We start from the raw sequence: 25,347 nt of genomic DNA on the forward strand, positions 1-25,347 counted from the left end.
ACTTAAGTTTCTTAAGAGTTAAGAGGACTTCAAGTAGTTGAAGTGTGAATGTGTGAGGCCTTCCTTCATCAAATACCATAGCTATTTTAAAGAACCAAGAGATTCAAAAAACACAGTTCAAAAAGCAATTTTGGAAGGAAACCTTTAAAGGTTATGGTTTTCAATTTTTTTCCTATTAAGAAATGGAACTAAATGCTATTCCTTAAAGTGAAACTCTAAATTCTCACAACCTCTGATTTCAGGGTTTAAGGCTTTAAGAAAACTTCAAATATAAGAACACTTGTGACAAAAGCAAAACAGTTGGAAATTTAGTTTCCAGTTTTACATCATTGGCAAAAATATATAAATAAGAAGTTTAGAAGATTGAAAGCTCATGTCCTTTGGAAAAATTCTTATTTCTATGTTTGCAATGAAAGGAACCCTAAGGCAACAAAGCCATTTTCCTGATTTTAACAGATGATAAACATTCTATAGCTTTCAATAAAAAAGTCATTGAATGGACGGCATTAGGACAATAGTCTCAATTAGAAAGCCAAAATATTTTATAATTTAGGATCTATGAAAGCTCCACATAGGAAAAGAAATTTAATAAAGATATAATTGTATTATACTGTGAAAGTTGTACTGTAATTATACAGTGAAAACGTGCACCTTATTGGATCCCTTCCTTTCAGGGACAGGCATGTATTACTTCAAATAATAAGAGAAAGGAATTCTGTGTATATATATTATATGTATCAGCATTTCAGTGTATTTTACAGAGCAGGAGAAATTTATTAATATAGGTTTCTAGAAACTGAGTTAAAATCACCTATGAAGGGCTGATCGGAAGAAGACCTGTGGTAAGGTAAAAGATTCAGTGCCTTCAGATACTTTGAGCTTGTGTTCTGTAGACTCCTGTGCAACTACTAAAATTCCATTAATATTTGCCTTCCTTAATATGCTGAATTAAATATCCACACATTGACTGTTCCTTTTGCAGATCAGTTCAAACAGAATTGCACTCTTGCACAAAAGCTGCCTTCTTTTCCCTCCCTATAACCTTGGCCATTGGCTGAAAAAAAATAATTAAAAAAAAGATTTCTTCGTAAAGCATGGAAAGTCTCTTGACATGTTGACCCTCTCAACATTCAGTCATGCTAAAGATATCGCTATCCTGGGCTTGGGGATGTTTTGACTGGTCACTGCCCAGCCATGGCCAGAAGAGGGAGCACAAACCCTCTGCTTTTAGTCTTAGAGCTACATCCCTAGCAGAGATGCTCTGTTTATTTGCTTTTATTTTTTCTAACTTGACATGTTCAGTTCTAAATAATTTATGGAAGCTGTTTGGGAACTCAGGACATTCCTCTTCATATAGTGCATGAAAGCAGAAGATGAATGGATGATGATGATTTGTGTCCTGAGAAATATGAGATCAAAATCAGGCAGGATTTATAGTTGCTTCAGAAATGCAAACACACACAAAAAAAAAAAAAAAAAAAGATCTATAGTTATGACTTTCAATCCTAATACAAAATAAATGCTGAAGTACTAAATGCTTAGTGTGTAAATATGAGTGTATATATGTACAATATATGTATAGATGTGCATGTATTTATACATACGTATGTTTCCCTCCCTCTAAAAGGAGACTGAACATTTCTACCCCTTTGCAAAGAAGGATGAATGTTGACCCTGTATCCCTTTTGTAGGTGGGGACACTGAGACACCAGAGATGCAGCAGCAGTCTCAGGGCAGACAGCAGCAGTGACAGTGCTGGCAAAACAACCTCAGGGTGTGTGCTCAAGGCTGGATGCAGATCAACGTGCATCTGCTGAAGGCTCAGCTCAGCTCTAACATGGTTACACAGTTGACAGACTGAACAATCTTCTGGCACTGAGCTTGGGTAGAACAGCTGTATATAAATGCTTCTTTGAATTGGCCTGGGTTGCTATAATCTCAAAGGCTTGACCTATCTGTTGTCATAGCCTCAAAACCATACTGTCTCAGTGATGAAAAGATGCTAAACTGTCTTGTCTGGTTAGAAAGTAGAATTAGCAGGGTATATTACAGCAAGAAGAACATCTTCTGGGGCAGGTGTGTTGTTTACAACCGGGAGGGGAGTGTGAGGTGTACCTTTGGAAATACCAGATTTCATAAAACAAAATTAAAAGAAAACAACAACCAACTAGCTGGTTTACACAGAAGAGGGAATTATCAATGGATCTCTGGGTATTGCAATATAGTACCAAAGAAGATACATGTGCTTTTGGCTGAAAAAAATCCCAGCACAGCAATAAACACAATGAAATTTTTGTGCTAAGAATCAAACCAGTTTCATCAAGCTCAGACTTTGAGGGAAATCCATAGCATTGTCAATTCTCCTCATTTCATGGAGATTCTCAAGACACCTGCTATTTTGTTTCCACCACATCTGCAGATGTGTCCCATTGCGAACCTGAAAGACCTTAAAAAACATTCCTAAGCCCAGTTAGTTAGGGGGAAAGTTTGAAAATTGGATGCAATTGTATTTTGGAATCTCAGCCATAAGAAGACAAAATTAATAGGTAAAATAAAGACTGATAAAAAGTTATTTTATTATTTTATCCATTGGTAATTTTTGAGCTCCCCATCAGACTGTATTTCTGACTGGCAGTTTTGGAAAACTTGGCAATTAAAATACTGAATATCCAAGGAAGTAGCAAATGCATACACTACATTTACTAGTGTGGAATAAAGTGAAATGGACTGCTGGGTATACATTCCCAAAAATGCAGGCCTGGAGAAACAGCTGATTATAAAGACTTCTACTCTCCAACAGAGAGAGGGAGTAAAGAAAACAAAAATCTACACCTCCTCTTTCACCATGAGCCAAGCTTTAAGTTCCTCAGACCAGTCAGCCAAGAACTAAAAAGAAAGACATCCTCCAAGCAGCACACACATCTTCTCCTTACCAACATTCCCAGCATCCCAATTAGTAAGTACCAAGAAATGGTAATGGGAGGATAGCAAGGTTTCTCACTAAGTTTCAGGCTTCAAGACACTGCTAACAAATCCCACTCCTTCTCGCTCCCCCAACAATTTTTCCACTCTCACCCTAGTCAACTGATTCAGTCTAACAGCCAGAATTTACCTGGAAAATAATTGCAAATCCTGCATCACCACGTGCACAAGTCTAACAATATACATACCAGCTCACTTCTTCACTTAAATTGACTAGAAAGGTGATTATTAACAAAAACCATTCAGCAATCCCACAGGAAGGAGTGTCCAGGATTTAGCACGCATGCTATCATAAAGCCACACCAACAGACAGTTTTGTCAGAATGAAAGAAAGGATTTGGGGATTAGAAGGGCATAGTATTTTGCTCCTGGATTGCATGGTAATGTTTGCCAGTTATTCAGTACTGCTATCCTCAGAAGAAAGGAGAAGGCTCTTTTTGTGTCTGGGAACAGAAACATTAACCTATAAAGCGTCAGATTACACATGACCCATTTGGCTGCCAGTTTTGGGTATGAAGAAGTGTACTTGATCTCAAGTCACAATGATTTCATTTCCAAGTGCTCTGGTAGGGTGACAAAGTATAGCAATGAACAACATTTCCATCAATTTTAACAAGTTTTTGAAACTGCCATGGTGCTGTAAAGTCATCTCAGCATAAATCTCAATGGGCTGTATCAAACTACTTTTCCTGGGACTGCCGAGTCTTGAGCCTCTTCCTGTTGGCTTCCCACAGGCATCCCCTCCCTGCTGCAGCTACCTCTCTGTTCTTCCTGCTACTGCCTCTCACAGCTTTGCCGGAGCAGTTTGGCATGTTGGTCTGCAGCAGTGGTCTTCTCCACACCCCTGCAGCTGCATCACCAACTTCCAAATTCCTTACAGGAAACACATGAGTGGAAGACTTGAAAATAGAAGCATTTTTTTTTTTTCCTCACTGCTGCTGCTGCCACCTCCTTGGAGCAAACAGCTTGAGCTCAACTTATCTTTAGGATGGGATAATCTAATCAGCTGGTACTGGTGCTCTGCATCTACCTATGAAGCCTTCTGCTTCGAAGAGTTTGAACCACTTCTCTACTGTAAGTCTTAATTACATTCAAGCTAGTTCCCTTCATCACTTTATATCTCTCTGGGTAAAATATATATATATATATTAAATTTCTTCACATTGCTAGAATTACATAAAGAGGACTTAATGAAAAAGAAAACACCACCAAGGCTGTCTAGATTATGTTACATGTGCCTTCTGATAGGACATAATATACTTTGTTCTGAATTCTTATGTTCCCTACCACCATCACATAGCAGCAACACCACTCTTTTCGAGAACAGTACTGTGAGATTATATAGTAAAACGGAAATTAAAGATTAAAGAGATATGACATGAATCATATGAATTTCAGCTTAGTCTTCAAAATATTTTTTAACTCTGTATTCTTCTCACCTGCCACCCGTTCATCTTCCAAGTAATTTACTAGTAGACTGCATGCTCTACTTTTCTGTGAACACTGCCTGGAAAGTCAAAGGATGGTTTCTGGTGAACTTAATATGGGACACCATGCATGATAACAGACTGCTCATTATACTCTGCTTTGCTGTGTGGGTTGCAAAGGACTGCCTTGAAAGCTCTCGGTGAGGATGTCTGAGCAGACTAGTGAGCACTGCTCTGGGTATACCCAAACACAATGGCATGTCTAAGAAAGCAACAGGGACCTCTGCACAGACAACGCAGAGACCAAGGAGTATTGTGTTAGTAGGCTGATTATTATTTCCACCCCTTGATGGGATCACATAGGCTGAGCGTGGCACTTTGCTGAAGGGACTGCAGAGCTCCTGACTGGAGCAAGCTCATTCAGAGCTACTGTGCAGCTCTCCACGTGGTCACCCCGTACTGACTTCCCCTCTATGCTTCATGGTACGGCGTCCACATCCAAAACTTGTATTCCTCTGATGTCTTGCTGATCAAGTACATGTTACCAAGACCAACGATACATTAAAACTCCTTCATTTTCAGATTGTATCTAATATGCCTTAATTTAAGACCAGGCCTAGTTACCTCAGTGAGTATCAAATGGAAAAGAAAAAGTGAATAAAATTGAAAACAGACTTCTAGGAAAGTTCCCAATGTCACAGATTTCCATGAAGGTAGCAGAAAAGGCAATTCAGAATTGGGTCACAGTGGAAAAAAAATTTGTCATTAGCTGGTATCAAAAGACAGGTTTGAGAGATTTAATATAGTATGAAAATCCCAGAGCAAATGTCATTAGTAGAACCACTAGGAGAGAAAGTAATGCTTTTTACCTGTGAAACAGCTACACTTCATAGGCAAGTCTCTACTATTAATTTGGATAGTGACATGTTCCTCAGGAGTCCTCAGGAAGTACAGAATAGTCATATTCAGATAAAGATAAAAGTGGCACCCTTGTGAGAGAACATTATTTTGTTTCAGGTCCATCAAATATATTACCCCCCATGCATTGTGGCTAGGACCATGTGCTTAAAAGGAGAATGCAGGACAGTGGGCAAATAGCCCATAATATAAACCCTACTAGTCTGTACCTGCAATTAAAATCTCTGGCCAGGCATAGGCAGTAATAATTAAAGATACCACATAACCTGCTGGCCTGAGAAAGCAGCAGCTATTAACACATCTGAATAACTTCCCTCTTGTGCAAGTGCTGTTACTGAATTCATTTGCCGTCAGGAAGGAAAACAGAAGTCAAAAGCATCTAATACTCTCAAGGGAAAGGAAAAACACAAACTAAACACATTACTTAGCAACTCGTGATATTTCATCACGACAGAAAATTTTCAACTCAGAAGTACTCACATGAAGATGTATGCCCACATTAAAGTAACAAGAATATAAGAAAAATCCTGTAATCTTAATAAGAAATACTAAATATGCATTCCAGCCCACAAAGCATATGTAAGTGTAGGGAGATTTCTACTCAGCGTAATGCAGTTTAGAGAAGACATAAGAACTAATTCTTAATTGGATAAACTGGGACCTGGGCATGGTATTGGCACTTTAATATGGCATCTAAGCCAAACAGCCTGCCTGACAGACAGGGCAAATTATCCTGTAAGCATAGCTGTAGGGCTTCCAGAACCTACAAGGACTTGGGCACCTACACACGATTTGTGTAACACTGAATAGATGTAATCTGGCTCATGGACACCAGGAAACCCAGTGTGTGCGCCAGCGAGCCAAAAGCAGTGATCTGGGAACCTGGAAACAAATATATCACCTGATGATGGGCTAAGACTTATTTCAAGTAATCTCTCTGATTGAAACTAAGAGGCAAAGAAAGCGAAGCTAGAAGTTGTAATTGCTGTAGTTCACTGAGTGTTCCCTGGGGGACTGTATTCTGAAGCCCAGAATAAAAGCTATCAGCATCCTGAATGGAGCTGTCAAGCCACACTTGTTAGCAAAATTGGTTGAGAAGATGAAAAATCCCTTTTCACTTGCAATTGATAGAGCCAGTAATTCAGACTTGACAGAAGAAGCCTCCAACAGTGATGACATCTGAGGCAATTTGAAGCCATCTAGAACCGTGATAGATTTCTGTGAGTTTGGTTCCCAAGGGAGGCTCAGAGATAAGCAGAGCCTTGTATAAAAATCTTTCCATGGACGAATGTTTATATAGCACAGTACACAGTATTTCCTCGATGACAGTTATTCTCTAGAAATGCAAAGTTTGATATGAAAGACCTTAATGGTCAAAAATCATCAATTTGCTCAAAGTCCCCAGTTTATACAGTGTTTTTTCAATGTGTGTTGTTGGGACAACTCTCAAAAAATGCTTGAAAGTGTCCCCTGACATCTTGGACAAACTTGGGGAATTCAGGATGTACACTACTACAAAAAGCTTCCTGCCACCCAATGCAAAGCAGCAAAGATTAAAACACCTATAAGCTTAGCTCTGTTACGGAGAGGTTTTCCTGACACTGTTTCTGACTAGTTGTGGAATGGTTCCAGCAGAGGCCTTTATATCTGCTGGATGTACAGGAGTGTTAAATGTATTTCTGTAGAGAAAGAAATGCATTTTTTTAACCTGTTCATATCATGAATGTAAATGTTGCTAAAAAAACCTCATATGGCAGATTAGGGAACCTATAGTGGTTATTCAGTAAACCACAGATTTGACACCACCTGACCTCTAAACCGTGGAGAATTGCTCTTCTTGATGACAGGCTACTTGCAATATGTATCACCAGCAGAGGATGCAGGTGTCACTTGCAACGATTTACACATTTTCTGATGTTATTGCTGTTTTTCTTGTGGGAGCCGACAATTCTGCTTGTGCGCTGTCACTGCTACACAACCCAGTTCTACACCAGTCTAAAGAGAAAAACTTGAAGACCAGGAAATGTTCAAAATCCATAAATATTGTCCTCAATGGAATAGTTTATAGCTTTTCTCAAAGGATGGAGAATTAAGATATTCTTAAGAGAAGCCAAACTAACTGAAATGCTCAAGGGCAGAATAATTTCTGGACATTTCATGTTCCGCATTTATTTTTGTCAAACATCATTGATCCACACATTGGACACAAGCTATTTGTCTCATAGCTGATAGTGGCTGCAAGGCTTATTCAAACATATTGCTACTGCAACACAAGCACAGTGAATTTTTCTTAGAAGTTTTTAACGAAACACAGAGAAATCGTGACTCATACTAAGAAAGTGAATGGACCCTCTGCTCACCATGAGAACAACCACAAAAAATGTTGTTGGAAATCTCTCCTGAAGTCAGCACAAAGAGGAATTTGCAGAAACTGAAAGCCTACCTGAATCTCCACTTATCAGTAATTCATCTAATCAACTGTCAACTCAAGTTGCTGGGAATAAAAAAAGCTTTACTGGGTTCAGCCCAGATTAAAATCTAGATCTAAGACAAGAGGTAACAGAAGGCTATGGACAAAGCTGGGAGTTCACACAGTGGGACTTACTAGTGGTCAGCAAGATGGCAAGTAGCTACAGCATGCCACAAACTAGCCACTGATGACTGTTTTGCAGCCATGACAAAAAAAAAAGAACAAAAAAAAAAAAGAACATCAAGGATGATGAGAATGAAAATAATGAGGCAGTTTGCACCTCAAGCATGTGAAAAAGAACAATGTGCTTGTCTGAAAGATGTAAGTGGTGGGTGGATGGCTGGCATCAGCAGCTGACTGGAGGCAGAAACAGCCACTCAATACTGAGAAGCACTTGGAAGTCTGTTTCCCTACTACCACTGTCCTTCTTTAATATATAATCTAACATAAATGCCCCATTGTCAAGAGAATCCTGCCAGTGTTTTGGCTATGGATATTACATTAAATGTATTTGTATTTTTACTTGCATTTATTAACAGTATGTCTTTTATCATTTCACAATAAAAAACTATGCTGACCTAATAAATAGCTCATATCTCTGTTCAAGTGCTAAGCAAATCTCCCACAAGCCTGGGGCTGAAACTGGGCTGTTTGGCAGTAAACAGTTTTACAGGAGTTCTGGGGAGAGGCATTAGCTAAACACAGCCAATCTAGATATCAGCTTTTTTTTTTTTCTTTTCCCTAAGGAAAACTGGCATCTTGTAGAGTCATATTTTAAGGCGACCTAAGGCAATTCTTTTTTTTTTTTTTTTTTTTTTTTTTTACAAGAAGCCCAATCCAACACACAAAGCAGCTGGGTTTCACTGCAAAATGAGATCTCAAACATATGAACAGAGCCCTTCAGGAGTAAGAAGAGATGTACTGAAGGTGGAAAACTCCTCTATATAGAGAAGCTCTTGACATCACCGAGATCTCTGAAGTCTGCTGAGCTGAGAGGTGTAAAACTTTCTAAGCCTTCTCCTCTTAAGCAAACCTCAACATCATAGGAGTCATCATGAATGAGGTTTCTGAGCCCTGATGCAGGTTTTTCTTTACTGAATGACATAATCTGAGACATGGTTTCCAGAAAAATATCCATGACTTCATCCCCAGAGAAGCTGTTCTCAACTCTGGTTGCTATTATAATAGCCTGCAGCTATTACGACCAAAGTGAATATGAATTAAAGACACAAATTTATTTTCCCAGTTAACCTTTTTATCACTAGATTCAGCATACATTCTCCTTTCTGATGATGAGAAACTAATCTGTATCTTTCAGCAAGATCAACAGTTTAGTTGGACATACAGAATTTACACAAACCTGGCCATTTTCTCCAGCACCTACTCCACCTGGGAGTTGAGTGCAATATGTGAAAAGTGCAAACTATTAAATAAAATCTGAAGGCAAAACCAGTCCATTCAGTGGCTTGAAGCACTGAACGTAACTCAATGGTTTTTGCCTTAGTGAGACTCCTCAAGTCCCAGAAGCTTCTCTACATAATTTGAAAAGACAGATTCTAGCAAGTAAAACCGGTCTAATTTTCAGTCTACAGCAGCACATTTTCTCAGTGGAATCCTGCTAAAATCAAGACCATGAACAATTAGTTTCCTCTTTCCAATTTAAGTTACCATATTAAAAAGTAGGAATGTGTGTATAGTGCATCCTTGAAGTTTATACCTCCTGTACTGAAAACCTGCAGCTATTTCACTTCTATTCTGTTGGTCTACTGAAATGGCATTTTGCCAGCCTTCACTACCCCATCAATCCATTGCCTGATGTGAAATCTAACATATGATTTCTGTTCTGTACTCCAGAAGTGAACACAAGTTAACAAGACACCTCAGTTTAGCAGGTATTTGGTCTGCCTAATAGGCGTTGGCAACATATACCTGAACAAGTATTCTTACTTCCCTCATAAAGAAATTCTCAGCATTTCTTCTTGAATATTTCCTCTTCAGCAGATTGATAACCTGATTCTGCTAAGTTATTCAGCTATCTCACATCCATGAATACTCGGTGGTTTCACAAAAATGAAGAATGTGAGGAAGATTTTCAAATTTAGTTGGCCAAGTCCTTTCTCTACTTTTTAGTCCCTCTACTCTGGAGATTTTGCTACGCACAATGGATTATGCATAAGGTATGAGTGCAACTGAGCAAAAGAACCGCAAAATTTCTTTAGCTAAGTATGCATTAACTACATGCATCAGGATGTTCATCAAATGCAGATCATACTAGTGTACCGCCAAATTTTACGTAATAGTTTTTTCACTGCTTGAGCACTCAGAGGTCCAAATAACGAAATATCATCTGTTTTTTTAGTAACCTACATTGGAGTTTTCCGATGAAGACTGATAGTTCTGCACACTGTCTTTATAACAATACAAGAGATGCACTGTTTGCACTACTGCCACGGTACACTCAAGTTCTCAGAGGGGGACAAGACCGTGTAAAGGACTGTGACTTAGAGATGCAGGGTCTTTTGAACACAGCAGATGATGAGATATACAGAAGGAGCTGATACATGAAAAAAGCAAAGATAAATGCAGGGCAATTTACAGAAGGACTTGGCTTCAAAGAGAGTTGGTGCTTTCTTTGCTTAAATGTTTTCAAATCCCAGTTGTGCCTCCCTGGCCCTAAATTGATTTGAGTACTTTTCACAAACAGAGCCCAGCTTACAGAAATGGAAGGTGTATAGCCCTCATGGTTAGCTGAAAAATGCTGTTGGCGTTATCTCGCAGAATTGCCCAGAATCTTTTTATCTAACAAACAGTATTAGCAAACTGCATGATGCTAAAGCCCAGTGCGTATCATACAAATCCCTGTCACAGACCATGTCTTTCTGTTTATAGCCATGGTTCTGTTGTCTGGCTCCCTGCTCGTATGCAACCTGCAATTTAGCTGTGCAGCTGCCCAGAGCAGGGTATTTCATACTGCCAAAGAGTTTGTTTCTTGCCAACAATCCTGGATTATATATGTGTGATGACAAAGTATTGTGCATTATGGAATATTTATCCTCATTATTTTGGACCATTGTACACAAATGAAAATACATACATAAATATGATATAGCTATAAAAAATAGAAAAAACAAACCCACAAATCAGAGTAATGCCAGAAAGGACACACGCTGTCATTATGCCTTTTTTAAGCAATCAAACTAACTAACAACAGTTAGTTTTAAGCAAACTAACTAAACAACAGCACATATGAACTCCCCAAACTAGCATTTTTTAATGTATGACTTTGGACCCTGTTCTTTAAAATTCACTTACCATTTCTGTTTCACATCTTATTCTTCCCTGATTCAAGCTTGTATGAAAAATCCTGTAGCTCTGAGAATAATTACTGCTTGTGCTAGCTCTCCCATCAATTGATTTTTTTTGTTTCCTCATGTGAGCAATGACTGCTTTCCTGTTCCGTTCCCTCCTATTTCTTCTTTCCGTTCTTCCTCCTGAATGCCCTTTATCATGAAACTGAAGCCGTTTTTCTCTTTTAAAACTGCTGCCAAAAGAACCCTGTAGGAAACACTATCTTAAAGGTTTTCTGTCAATGTATTAGGCTGCTATGCCTCAGATACTGCAGAGAAAAACACCAAAAGTATTAGGGGGAAAAAAGTCAATAGATAATGTAATATATAGGTATGGCATCATGAGTATGATATGGTTGAGCAATAAGTTACAGCATTTAAGGCCTTTTAATCAAACGCAAGTGGGAAGAATGGTCTCTGAAATGGTGACAACCAATGCTTTGCCAGACCCTGATTAACAAGAAATGAATGCACAGTATCATGGTTAGGATTCAAGGAATCCCTTAAGATAAAACCACGTCACACACAGTTAAGTGAATGTATCACGGTCACATCTCAAAAATACTTTCTATTTTTAAAGATATTGTTGGCTCTCATGTTACTCCCAGTAGGGAGTCTCTTTCAACATGTAGTCACCTTTATCTAAGTGGATACTTTACAACTGTTTCCACTCCACTCTTCAGATTTCCAAGATCTGATTCTTGATGGCTTTGTGCTTATACCACTGGAAATAGTTTACACCCACCTTGAAAAGTGAATGTAACATTCACTCCATATTCTCTGTTCCCTCAGACACTTTTTGCATGGATGCGTAAGCACATAAGGTGCAGTTTCTTTCTCTGCATACACACAGTGTAGAGAGATGGTAGTATCCTTTATGTTTGAGAGGGAAGGTAGGAAGAGAAGAAAACCAGGGTAGGATCATTTTGTCCACATTCCATACTAGTCTCAAAATATGTTTTCCCACCAATTCAGGGAGGATGAAAAGGATCTGAGACATTCAGTGGAAAAGGGGAAAACAATATCAGTATCTCTCAAGTATCTCACATTATCAATAATATATTGTTGTCATTGTTTACACTGCTAAGACTGAAGCAAATCCTCTCCCTCTCACATCCTTCTTGCTAGGCAAGGAGAAAGCTAGCTACAGGACCTCTCTATCCAGGTGGGTCTTCTTCACAGTGAAGATGAAGTAGTTAATGGGAATTAGACAATGAGCATCTGCCACTTCCAGACAGCCAGCTGGCTCTCACCCTAGCATGACTCAGCTTTCACAGGGCCTCTATCATTAAATTTGCAGCAAATTATGGAGGTGAGTGTCCCGCGGTGCTCTGTCCCACTGCAGTCTTCCTTTGTGAACTACAGAGGGCAAGCCATCTGGAGACACTTGAAGTTCAAGTGTCCAGAATCTAATAAACTATTCAAGGTCCAGGATTCAAATCCTGAAAATAAGGGTATGGCAGTTATGCCTTTTTTTTTCTTTTAACCTGAAAATTTTGCAAAAGTACACTATTGGCTTGAATCTTAAGTGTCAACAAACTCAGCAGTGTCTGGACACGTGGACTGTGCCTCTCTGTGACTGACTGGGGTCAGTGACCAGCCGTGTCCTAATACACATGCAAGCTTTCTTGTAGGGCAGATGCCCAGCCAGGACTTTGTGACACCGAAGGCAGATGAACACCAGGATATACACACACTGTGTCTCAGCAAGTCCCTGAGCCACCAACCACGGGAGCTACAGCTGCATGCCAGCCCCTAACAGCCTGCCGCCGGCACTGTTCGAGATGAGGCCTGGGGCTGGCCAGGCCTGTGGTCTGAAATGGCACGGCCATTCTCGTGTCCTGATGCACTGTTGACGGCTTCGTATGTTCCATGCTCACTAATGCATTTTGACAAGGACTCGTTCTGACACTTCTAACCAGACAGTTTTTAAAAGATATTTTAAGGCAGGCAAATATTCCTCTTCCCAGTTCCAGCTGTTTTTAGCACTGCAACTGTTGGAAAAGAGACCGCGCTTTTAAATTTTATTTCTGCTCTCTGAAAAGTGACCCAGTTTGATGCAGTGGACAGGAAGTTAAAAACCAAAAGAGTTAGCCCCAGGCAGAAACAGGGTTTTGGAAATTGAGTCCTCAACAAGGAACATTTCTGGAAGCTCCACACGAGAGTCTGTAACAGCACTGCCTAGGTAAGCCAAACCATAGGTGCCAGTAACGTTGCACCCACAGCAGGGCAGATCAACATGAATCCAGCTCTCCTGGTACCTGTCCTAGCTTCAAAACCGCACACAGACACACAAACACCACCCAAAGTACACAAGTGTAGTGCTGGAGCAACAGTCACAGCTTCATACACCGCAAACAACTAATGGGCCACTGTGAAGGCCAGATGCCACTGTCCCCACGTGGCAACTACTAGAACAGTAGTTCTGAGCTCAAAGATATTAAGAAACCTACTAAATAATTAGCCTGAGGGGAGAAAAAAAAAAGAAAAAGACTTCAGGCTTTCATTCAGAAGGTGCAATTTCTACTACTTTTGCTTCTTATTAGCCACAGTCCAGAGGTATCATCCCAGTACTTTCAGGTTAGGATGCAGCCAGCCCAACTTCACCTAAACTCTGTCTGAAAAACTAACCAAACAGCAAGGTTAAGCAAGATGTAGTTCCATGTATTAGAAAGATGTCTTCCTTATTTTCATAACTAACAACTGAATAAAGGTTGGGACGCACAAGAAAATATCTAGGTTGATCATACTCCCAGTCCCTCTAATACTGCAAAACGTATGTTCATTACAAAATACATTACTCATATGTTCATTACAAAATACATACTCTGGCAAAGTTATGAATTAAAAACTGGTACAATATACAAGATGGAATACTGTTGTGGAAGAACAGAGAAAAATGTTTAAGTATATATTAAAAGAAGGGGAAATTTTTATATCTTACTGGTGTTTTTAGGAAAAAAAAAAAAACAACATAATTTCAGCTACAAAATGAGACCTAAATGTAATTCTTCCAGCCAGTATATATAGTTATATTGTTTATTTTCTCCCTCTTCTCCGTTTTGTAAAAGTCTCCCATAAATCAGAAGGGTACATTATTGAATGCATGTGGTAACCTAGTTATGAGTCATATATGCAAAGTGAGCATGTACTGAATAAGAGAGAAGTTTATTTTTCCCTTCACTTCCTTTGATTACAAGTGACCTTCTTTGCTAGTCAAACTCATAACACCAGCAGACAATAAACCATGACAAACTGGGACTGCTAATTTGAATGCATACTTTTAGGTCTCATTTTGTTTTAAACAAGTTTAAGGAATCACTACATATAGTGAGAAATTTGAGCCAGAAACATAGTTTTTTAAGCTGAGAGCATTTCTTCAAAATAGGGCCAGATTAAATAAAAATTAAGCAAATGAGTTTTGTTCCTTTTTTTTTTTTAATTTAATCTAGAACAGTTCAATTTTAATTGAAAAACTTTCAAAGCAGAGTCACAGAATAGAATCATAGAATCATTTAGGTTGGAAAAGACCCTCATGATCATCAAATCCAACTATCAACCTTACACCACCAAGTCCACCAATAAAGTAACACAGAATTCTCTTAAAAAAAAAAACTTACTTTTTCAATTCACTATCACTTGAAATAAATTAATTCATTTAGTAAGGAGTAAGGAGATTAACCCACAAATAAAATTATAAATTAACATATGATGAGTTATTATTAACAATTCAGTAATTTCCAGCAAAACATTTCAGTATTTTCAAACTAGTTTCCAAATATTTTGTGCTAATAGGAAATGTGTGTGCACATAAAGCATTATTGAAAAACAATTTTATAATACAGTGAAGTAACTCAGCATTCTCTTACAGCTTTGAGCAACTGAATATTCTGATGTAGTCTACATTTTCTTGCAGAAAAACTTTCCTGACAGCCCAAGAACAATTCAAATGATTAAAATGAGGACCATTTCCTGCAACTGTTTTATTTTCTAATAAAAATTAAAAGCTCAGTTGCACGACTGCCTATTCTGAGACAATTTATGCACAGTTCCAACAGGCTCAAAGTTGCTAACTGCATGTGTTTATGTTTGGATGCTGACAGCTAACTATTATTCATATGGCTCAGAAAAATTATTCAGTTTGATATTAAGCCAACTCACTTGCAGGTTGTATCTCCTGAACTCACATTTCAAAAGACTTATTTCCCTAATAAATTCATTTTAATGTAACCTTGACATGAATGTCTGTTGAATAACTTTATAAATCAAGAGATGGCTATATACTACTTCAAATATACTATGAAATAAGGGTTTTGGAGGCTATTTGACATAGAAGTTAAAGAAACAGACTCTCAGCTACTACACATTGACACAGATGCATCAAGGAAATGACTGCAGGAGAGAGGGTCCTAATTTCTGCACAGCTCCCCTTTGAACCTTATTTTTGCACTATGACCTTCAGCTATTAACCCTTTCGAGGTACTCAGGCACAGCTCACATGGAATCCCCTAATGCTGATGGTCTGCTAGAACAAGAGATGCTACTTACAGGTAAACCAATATATTAACTAAGCTTATGCATACAGTCAAAGACACGAACCATCATTAATTTAAGTTTCAGATTAGTGATAAAATATACAGTAGATAAACTAAAGGGATTTGAAATCTGATGTAAATCAAGCAAACAGCAGTTACAGATCCACTTATGTTAAGAAGAGGGATTCGTTTTCTTTAAGAAGACTGTTAAAAGCTACATCATCATGCAGAGCGGGTAGAGAATAAGAGTGTTACTTCATGGATGTCATTTCACACATGGATGGAATAACTTTGGGTGTCTGGCTGAATATGAAATTCTCAGACCAAGCTGATTTTGGTAACAACCTTCCCCCTGACGTGTAAAATGGAGACAGGATAATCTCACAGTCCCACCAGATCCCTTAATGAAGATCTCCCTTTGTAATCTCAAAGCTGAAATTTAGTGAGAAATAGCTGAAGCACACCTCTCCTGACCTCAAGAATCTGCTCCTGAATGGGAAATTTACTCTTGTGCTGAGGGCACTTGGCCACTTCTGCTGCACACATAAAAGCTACTGATTCCTTCCAAGGGAAGAAAATGAGTATGCAGATTTTGTTGTTGAAAGTCATGCTGTGAAGTGTCAGTTCACCAAATGCCAGCTATACCCCCTTCAGCTTGCTTAGATCAATATTTAAACTGTCAAAATACAGAACAAAGGCCAAAAATCTTCCCCTAATGTGTTTCCAATAAGAAAAGGATAAAAAATAAAACCAAGATCACAGCAGACAATTACAAACTTCCAACTTCTTGTTGTGGTAAGAAACAGGTTATTATCAGTATCAGTGTATCTTCAGAGAGATATACTGTTGACAGAGAGAAAGCTGGTAGAATGGGCAAGGAGATTACCCAGAACCACACAAATGAAATGAGGAGAAAAATGTGAATTAGGATTTTTTTTTTAATGATTTCCAGTCACGTTTCACTCTGAACTGCTAGACTGAGAATAAAGAAGGTTGATGGATGATCCATTTCACTGGCAGCTGAAACAGCTGATGAAACACGAAGACACTTTCCTGATCCTTAACAGGGAACTATGACAACATGGGGAAGACAAGGATGTCACTGAGAAGTGGACTCCAGCAAGTTCTAGCCTGGGGTTTGCAGTTTTTTTTAATCTCCATTCTGTTCTTCAAATTTACTAAAAGTTCCAGGAATAGCACAAAGGTCGATACTGAGAGGATACAGGGCCTAAATCAACCTTTGCACAGCTGTTGCCTTAACTGCTGCAATTTAAAGTAAGATCACACTCGAGAGGAAACCCATCTGACATTTCCTATGCTTCTCTGCAGCACTGCGGGGAAAAAACATGGATGTTAACCCAGTGAGAAAGTGTCTCTACTAAAACAGTCCTGAAACTATCAGCTCTTAGAAGCATGCTGATGAACAGCTTCATAAACAGAACAGAGGTAGGGGCTTCTGGCTTATAATTCCCTAAGAAAGGAAATGAGGCCAGTGAAGTAGGATGTGCACTGAGATTTAATTTACGTGGTTAAGAAGAGATAAATACTGCTTTGCTATGAATTGTAAATATCAAGGCAACTCTAATGAAATGTATATATATATATTAAATTATTTTTGGTGATTAAAATCCAGCTGAAGACTTGTAAAAGGCTTTTGAAATTTGCAGTAATACATGATAATATCATTTTGAATGTAGCTATAATTATAGGATTTGGGATGAAATCTTGTGTTCTGTTTTTACAGTGCTTATGGCATTCAAAATTAAAAGGATTATGCAGGTATCTGACTGCAGGCAACACCATCTCAGCTGCTCTTTCATAAAATATCTGAAACAAATTGACCTATGTAGCATTTAGAAGCAAATTTTAGAGATTCCTGAGCTGTGAATATAATAAAAACACAAAGTAAATCAAATAGCCTCTGTGTGTGTAGAACAATTGTTTCAGCTTTATGGCACTGTCAGAAGTGAATCATGTTGCACTGTCTTTCACCGAGGATGACTGCCCAGGGAGGTATAAGACAGCCTGTTCTGTAGATGTAAACCAAGGAAGCAATGAACCCAGTCTTACTAAGTACTTTATCAGGTAGAAAGGGAAACTGGTAAGGAGTACAGTTATATGTTAGATACAGTTAGATGTGGAAGAGGTTCTTCCACTTTTTAGTCTGATGTAACTGTAAATTTTTTGAAATGACAGTAAAAAAATTTTGTTTGGGAATTGAAGTAGCATCTACCAGGGCCTTCATTTCCTTGGGAGGGAATTCTATGGCTGGGGTAGGCACTAATAGGGTCAGTAATTGCACATAATATGATTTCTCCTGTTTGGGCTAAACCTTCCAACCACCTGTCTAAATACAAGTTGTCAAGAATTTTTTAAAAATGATGCTGCCTTAGATGTGTCAAGCTATTTAGTTATATTATTAATTTTTCATCATTTTCACCTGTACTAAAACACGCTTAAGAACTATGCTGAGCACATCTCATACAAAATAGCCATTTAAGGGTAACCTTTGGTTCCATGCTTCCAAAGACAGGAAAGCATACAACTCAGAAATCGGGGACTAAGTGGCTTAAGGACCTTTTGGGGACTTTCTGAGATGACAAAGGACCACTGAGGAAAAAAAAAATAATAGGGGTGGAAACCTAAAATCTGAGCCAGGGATGTGATTACCAGTATCTCTGTAATACAGCTAAGAAATCTTAATAGTGCTCCATACTGTCCTCTGCTCCCGGGAAGATATCCTCCAAAGCCTCTGTTTCATTCTGCCTACCAGATACACGAATGCCGAAGTCAGATGAGAACCGCATCAGTACGCAATACTGTAATTCAGCCATTATTTTGTTATCGTCAAAGATCACACTGTATGCTCACCTCGACTGGAATCACCTTGGGGCACACAAGTATTTGTCCACTTTACGGCCTGGGCAGCTGGCACAGCGCTTATAATTTGGAGGTCCATGTTACATACTGTTTCAAATGCTAAACACATCCACTCCCTTCCTAGAGTAAGAGCACTCGCTTGTGAAAAGCAGAACGACAGAAGAGACAGACAAGTGGGTGAGAAATGGATGCTTCCTAAGCTTCCTTCACATATAATGAAAGCTTTACCTTTTTGATTCCTGGAAACCTGAATTTATGCATCTTCTGAAGCTTTTTTAGCTCTTTTATTGTCTAGAAGGATAAGAGACATTCTGTACCAGCAGAGTTCACATCTCACTCTTAAGAACTACAAAAAAATTAATCTGCAATCAGTCAAAGAATACAGATTGTCATAATTAGCTATTCAGATGATTCGTGAGATACCATAAGCTGGCACAAATACTCTTGCTCAACCACAACACCTATGTCCATGTTTGACTTTACAAGGAGGCCTTAAAATGTCATTACCTTGCATTTATCTGCTTTCAGAGTATAAACTGGAGTTAGGGTTTGATTCACAAAAGGATGCTCCAAATAATAATGGTGGGCTTTCAGAGTGGAATCCAGTGCAAGACCATAGATAAGGGGAAGAGTGACAGAAGGGGTCACGCAGATTAGCACTGCCTCCTGAAATTAGGTAGTTAAGCAACTGAAAGGGAGGAGAGGCCACAGAGGGAGCTGGGGTTGGCTCCCTAAGGTTGTAGTTACTGCACTTAGAACAGCCAGAGGGCGATGGCTTCCCAGATCACAACCCAGAAGAGCATCTGGTCCTTGGCTTACAGTTAGTTCTGGGACTGGGTGAGGATTTTCCATTCCTACTTGCAAGAATTTTTTCCTCAAACATTTTGAGGAAAACAGAGACGTGTACCCTTGACACAGAAAAAGAAGCACAGGCCAGAGAAGCCAACACATTCATGTGACATATGCTTGGATTCCAGAGACCATTCACATTCACTTGTTCATTCGTCTTTTCAAATACATAAAAAATGCCAACCAAAGTTGGACTATCTCCTATCAAAAAATATAAGCAGTCCTGGATGCAGAAGCGAGTATCTTTACTTTGATGATTAGTCCTAAGGAAGCAAGTTGCAAGTTGCATGTTGCAAGTTGCATGTTGCAAGAGCATGCTTACATGCCTAGGTGCTTGGGCAAGGGGAGTAAACGCTCTATAGTCTCATTTTGTTTCTTTTCAGCAGCAAGGAAAAATTAATACATTCTCTTCATCCTCTTTCTGTTTTAAGGCAAGTTTTATTCTAAAAGACAACCCAGCTGTATACATCAAATAACTCCATCATCTACTTTTTGTTTGAATGAGTATCATGCAAAATATAATGAAAATAAAATCAGTATGGCAAATCTGAATGCAACTAATAAAAGATCTGAGATAGTTCAAGTGCTTGAAAATTACTTGCAGATGTGGGCAGGTACTTCACAATAATGGACACTTGTATGTGTAGATGCAATCAAAATAAAGAGTGGGAAAGTAAAACAGTCTGTGAAAAAATATATTCAAAGGGAAAGAAGATTTTAATGCTTATTTCATGTAATTTCTAATGAGACATCTAACAAAAGACTATACACTAGACAAATGAATAGCAGTACTTCTTTTCTTTCATGGTAATGCAAACTTCATTTAGAAGTGGCCTCAGATTATGCTTAAGAATACAATTACACTTTGTGCTTTTTGTTTTACAGACATGGGTAAAATAATTATTTTTATGTTCAGAATGAGAACTCTGATTATCACTTATACCAAAAGCATTTTAAACAGTAATGGTACCAAATGGCTTTAAATTACATTTATGCTTATTTTAAGCCTTCATTACACTGGCTGAGTGGTGCAACATAGATTTTGAACAAATAAGAATTAAGGTCAAAGTGTGTTTAACAAAAAAAAAAAAAAAAAAAGGAAAGAAAAAACAACCCAAGAGGTAGTTCTTTTTCTGAACTGAATCTGCCAGTATTGCTATGAAATACTTGATCCATGGTACTCTACAGCAACCGATGGAGACTTACAAAAGATATTCAGACGATAAATCTGTTGAGATAAAAGTACGTGGCTAAGAACTGGTCAGTGTTAGCTAACATTTTCTCTGCTAGTGATGACTTAAGCTTGATCATCATCATCTTCACACCAATACAGGGTAGTACCTTTCTCCTTGACATCTGGGGCAAATATTTTGGAAAATCTCCAGTCGATCCTGACAACTTAGTTAAAAGCGGTTATTTCTCAATATCCTAATGTGATGAGTAATAAATAAATAAATAAATAAAATGTACCAACCAACTTCAAACTCATCTCAATTTATTTCACTAGTCTAGACAGATCTACAAGATATTTACAGAGGACTCCAATTCCAACAGCTCACGTAAATGATGCATATGGCAAGAAACAATCCCAGCTTCACACAGAATGAAAATCTCTATGTTGGTAAGCCAGAGGTGGGATCCCGATGTCAAGATTGCTCATGAAAACAGCTCAATGCTCAGCTAAAGGCAGAAAAGGCCATCAGATGTTTGGAATTATTAGCAAGAGAACAGATGAAGACATCACTACGCCACTAAGCAAATCTGTGGTTGCTGCACCTTGAATACTTCGTGTGGTTTTGGTCCCTCCATCAGAGAAAGTAATGGGAAAGAAAAGCTGGAAAAGGTTCAGAGAAAGGCAAAAGGGATACTGAAGCTATGGAATAGTTTCCATACAAGGAATGACCATCTAAGCTAGACCTCTTCAGCCAGGAATAGCAATTTGTTTGAGGAACATGCAAAAGGTCTACCAAAACCATAAATGTCATGAAAAGACTGGACAGGGATTGGTGTCCACTGTCTCTTCCTGTGCAAGAATTAGCATGAATCAAAGCCAGTAAGAACCACATTCACAACAAAAAATGGAAGTAGTTTGTCACACAGTACATAGTAGATTAGTGGAAATCCTTGCCAAAGGATACTGTGGGATGTACAAAGCTTTTGCGAATTCAAGGGGAAACTGGGCAAACTCATAGAAAAGTTTCCATTAAAATTTATTAGTTACAATAAGCATCATCTCATCAGGAAGTCGCTGAGACGCAGATGTTGGATGCTGGCAGAGTATTTACTAGAAGGAGGTGTCAATACAGGCTTGTCCTGATCTTACTCTTCGCAGGAACCTGTTTACAGTCATTGATGGAGTGAGGACATTGAAGTACATGGACCTCTGAAATGACCTAGTATGCATATTCAAGGAGGTTTATGTTACACATTGCAAGCACACCCTTTTATTCCCTCAGAGAAAGTAAAAGGCAACAGAACTGAGCATTTTTTCATGTATTGTGCACTTGGACATATCCTATACAATGAAATACAGAATGTTTTTACGCTTGTGCCTGCAGCTAAGTTTTGTTTTACTTTGGTTTACCCCTCTGTATGCATTTAATATCCAGCAGCATTTGAGAGACTATTTCTTGATGAGATATAACTAATCCTGTGCAGCTAGACTATAGAGAGCAGCCATTATTTACTTTCAAGCGATCAGTAAGGCATTTGCCTTCAGCTAAAGATGTAGAAGCTTTAGCACATAAGAAGTACTCCAAATGAGAAGTTATGAAAGAAAAAAAAATAACTTAAGAATAAAATGTTCTAAAAAAAAAAAAAAGCACGAGCATTTCTTTGCCCTAAATTTGACCTATCTGATGATCACTGCCTGGTTGGAAATGTATTCCCAAGAACTAGGTACCTACTAAAGAGATATAAAGACAAGAAATATTGATCACTCTGTTGCCAGGAAACAGAAAAATAAAATCTGAAGCAAACAGAAGCCCTTTAAGTTATAGCTACAATATGCAGACTACCATTTCTGAAGATCTTTCCAGTCAGAGAAAGAAGCATAAGTTAAATCATACCCTCAGAGCTATGTGGACATTGCTGACTGCATCAGTCATTATGTGCAGGTTTTTGGAATGGAAGAGCTACAAAACCAGCTGAAGTTTTGGCTCTACTGGAAATATGGAAACTAATCAATGGCAAGCAAGAGAAATGTGACAGTGTAGAGAATGCCACTTGGAAGTGTCTAAGCAGTCATTTCAAACAATGGAAATAAAATTAATAAATAAATTAAAAACAATTACAGATCAAGAAAATACTGTCTGTTATCAGGTAGGTAGGGCACTGTCTGTTGTTACAGAAGAGTATTTGTGTTTTACATGTGGATAGGTCTATAAAGCACACAAAACTGTGACTGTAAAACATGTTACCACACTTGGGGTACCTTGCATGGGCAACAACAGGGTCCCCATTAGTATGTACTAAAGTTGTCTTTGTCCTGTCATTACCTGTGCTAGCACGGCCGGTCAGCCTCACCTGTGAACCACCTCAAGTACACAGGGTCTCCGAGCAGGGAAGAGCCACAGCACCCACCAGTCTGTGGACCCGACTTATACTCACAGGGGTTCTGCTATCGCAATGTTTTACCCAGCAGGTGCTGTCTACAGCCTTTTCTCTCCCTTCCCACACAATGAGGCTGCTTTGCCTCCTCCCATTTACGTGACATGAGGAACTGCTGTGCTCTTCTTTCATTTTCATTGCAAAACCCTGGGACCACAACCAAACAACTTTCAAGAGCAGGAAAGTCATTCCCTGCCAGGAAATTCCTATTTTGTTGATAACTGGTTCTTAACTCTCTCTTGGAATATCTGATAACGGCCACTTCAAGAAACAACACACTTTGTTAGATAGACCTAGCATTTCCTACAATGTTCATACACTGGGACAGGAAAAAAAAAAAAAAAGACAGATTTGCACAAACTACAATCTTCCCTCTGTCTGTCCCTACACACAATTTCAAAATTACAGCAAACAGTTGAATATTGCCAAAGCATCCTGGCAGGTCAGTTTTCAAAATAAAGCACTCAAAAGACATAATATACAAGATAATTACAAAGCCTGAAGAGGATTAAAAAGTTATATAGGTATCAGAAAAACACTGTAAGAAGCAAGTCAGATCTCCACTGAAAAATGCTTGTTCTTGACAAATTTATTAGTTGATGTGAGTTATTAGTTAATGTGACAAGTTTATTAGTTAATGTGAGCCTATGCTCACATTTACACATACCTATCACTGTCAGGTCTTGCAGGAAAATCATTTACTTAGGCTTATCAGGAAACTGAACAAAATTAATGATTTCAGAACAATTTACTTGTTTTGAAAAGGACTGAATCTTGGTCAGCAGATGGTTTTTGCTTTCTATCTGGAGAGACTAGTGGGATATATTTCCCTTTTGTTCCTGAACATTACTCCAAGTGTAAACTAGAGAAGGTCTAACCAAATGTCATATGTCTAATTGCCTTGTTCAAAAGCGGCGAGTAGATCCATTCTTCCCTCCTGTCCCTGACACAGTTATGCTTGCCTGCGTACTTCCAACGTTAGGAGTCTCTCCACTCTGTAGTAAGCAGAAGTCAAAATTGTCTCCATCTCATATCTGGAGAGGTTGCCTATAGCTTCCATTGCAGACTTCCAGCTAGAGGAACTCCTTTCTGGCTATCAACAGATCCATACAAAACTTACTTCTGTCTGTCTCTCTCCCACTACTGTAAAGGCACTGGGTCAGACTGTCAAAGACTGGCTCCTGCAGCAAACAGCAGGATGTGCTACTGGCTGAATAGTTGAGCAAATTAATAGCACAAATGAATAGTATTTTTCATCCCAACACCTTTAGATTTCCGGGAAACGTTAAAATTAACTACCATACTAAAAATGAAAATACACATAAAGGAGCTATAAACACTTTTTTTTTTTCTGTTAAGCAAAACAGAGAAGTTGAATTTATCTGCATAGAGAAGGATGTTTTCCCTTGCAGAAGAATTCACTATAAACACATTAAAACAAATTCAGAGATTTCTGGCCATTTTAAACTTGCTTTAAGTCACCCTTCAGTACATTAGACCTCTCTGAGACACCAGTGAATCACATTATAGTAGCTACCATGAGTCAGTCTAATTGTAATCATAAATTTAATATAAAAAAAACTTTTTTCTCCCCCCACAATTTTATTGGGATATCTCAAAATGGTTTTTTTTGGAATGTATTCAACCACCAGCCATAAACGCACCCAAAAATGCCTGAAGTGAGAGATGTCTTCTTTCATTTAATTTTGACATAGAGTTTGTTTTTATTAATCCCTACCCTTTACAAAGATTTACTTTTAAGATTTGAGGCAAGCAGGGAGAACAGACATCTCGTTGAGCTCAGTGGCAAATACCAGTTAAGAATCTTAGTAACATATTATTCCTGACAGAAACATATTATTTGGACCTCAGCTTTACAGACACATTACTCACTGAGAAATGCCTACGGCACTTAATGGAGATGGAGGAGAGATGAGTGCATAGAGAAGTATCAAGATTAAAGATCATACAAACAACAACTCAAGAGATAAAACATTGTTTGCCCTGATTAATAAATCACATCAAAAGAATCCTATCAAAGGTCTACGTTGAATTATTCTCTGAGACATTCTACCCCATTTATCAGTGATTTCAGGGCTTACTAAGGCTCTCATTGCCATTCACACACCTGAAAGGCTCAGCCTTTGCCTCCCTGCCAGCTCTCTGCCTTTCATCACCAGGTGATCACGTGTACTTGACCACTACAGGGTGATGCTCCTTAGCTGGAGCAGTTTGGCCCCTCAGTGGGTTGCTGCTGTTACTGAGCTGAACTGCAATGACAGCAACACCTCGCTCCTATGCACAGGCTGCCTTAATGCTATTCAGTTCAC

At 38.6% G+C, this 25,347-nt stretch overlaps 1 protein-coding gene and 1 long non-coding RNA gene across 9 annotated transcripts in view; both read right to left on the reverse strand.

Moving 5' to 3' along the window:
* SLC35F3 (solute carrier family 35 member F3) overlaps positions 1–25,347 on the reverse strand; it is a 170,347-nt gene that overhangs the window by 105,570 nt on the left and 39,430 nt on the right. The gene's annotated exons all lie outside the window — the stretch shown is intronic.
* Positions 8,454–25,336, reverse strand: LOC308192641. The gene is made up of 2 exons (XR_013948959.1): positions 12,563–25,336; positions 8,454–12,483 (listed from the first exon to the last, which is right to left on the reverse strand). It is a non-coding gene; the product is annotated as an uncharacterized lncRNA (long non-coding RNA).

The sequence above is a fragment of the Anser brachyrhynchus genome, assembly GCF_964034855.1.
Source record: "Anser brachyrhynchus genome assembly, chromosome: 3".
Taxonomy (NCBI): Eukaryota; Metazoa; Chordata; class Aves; order Anseriformes; family Anatidae; genus Anser; species Anser brachyrhynchus.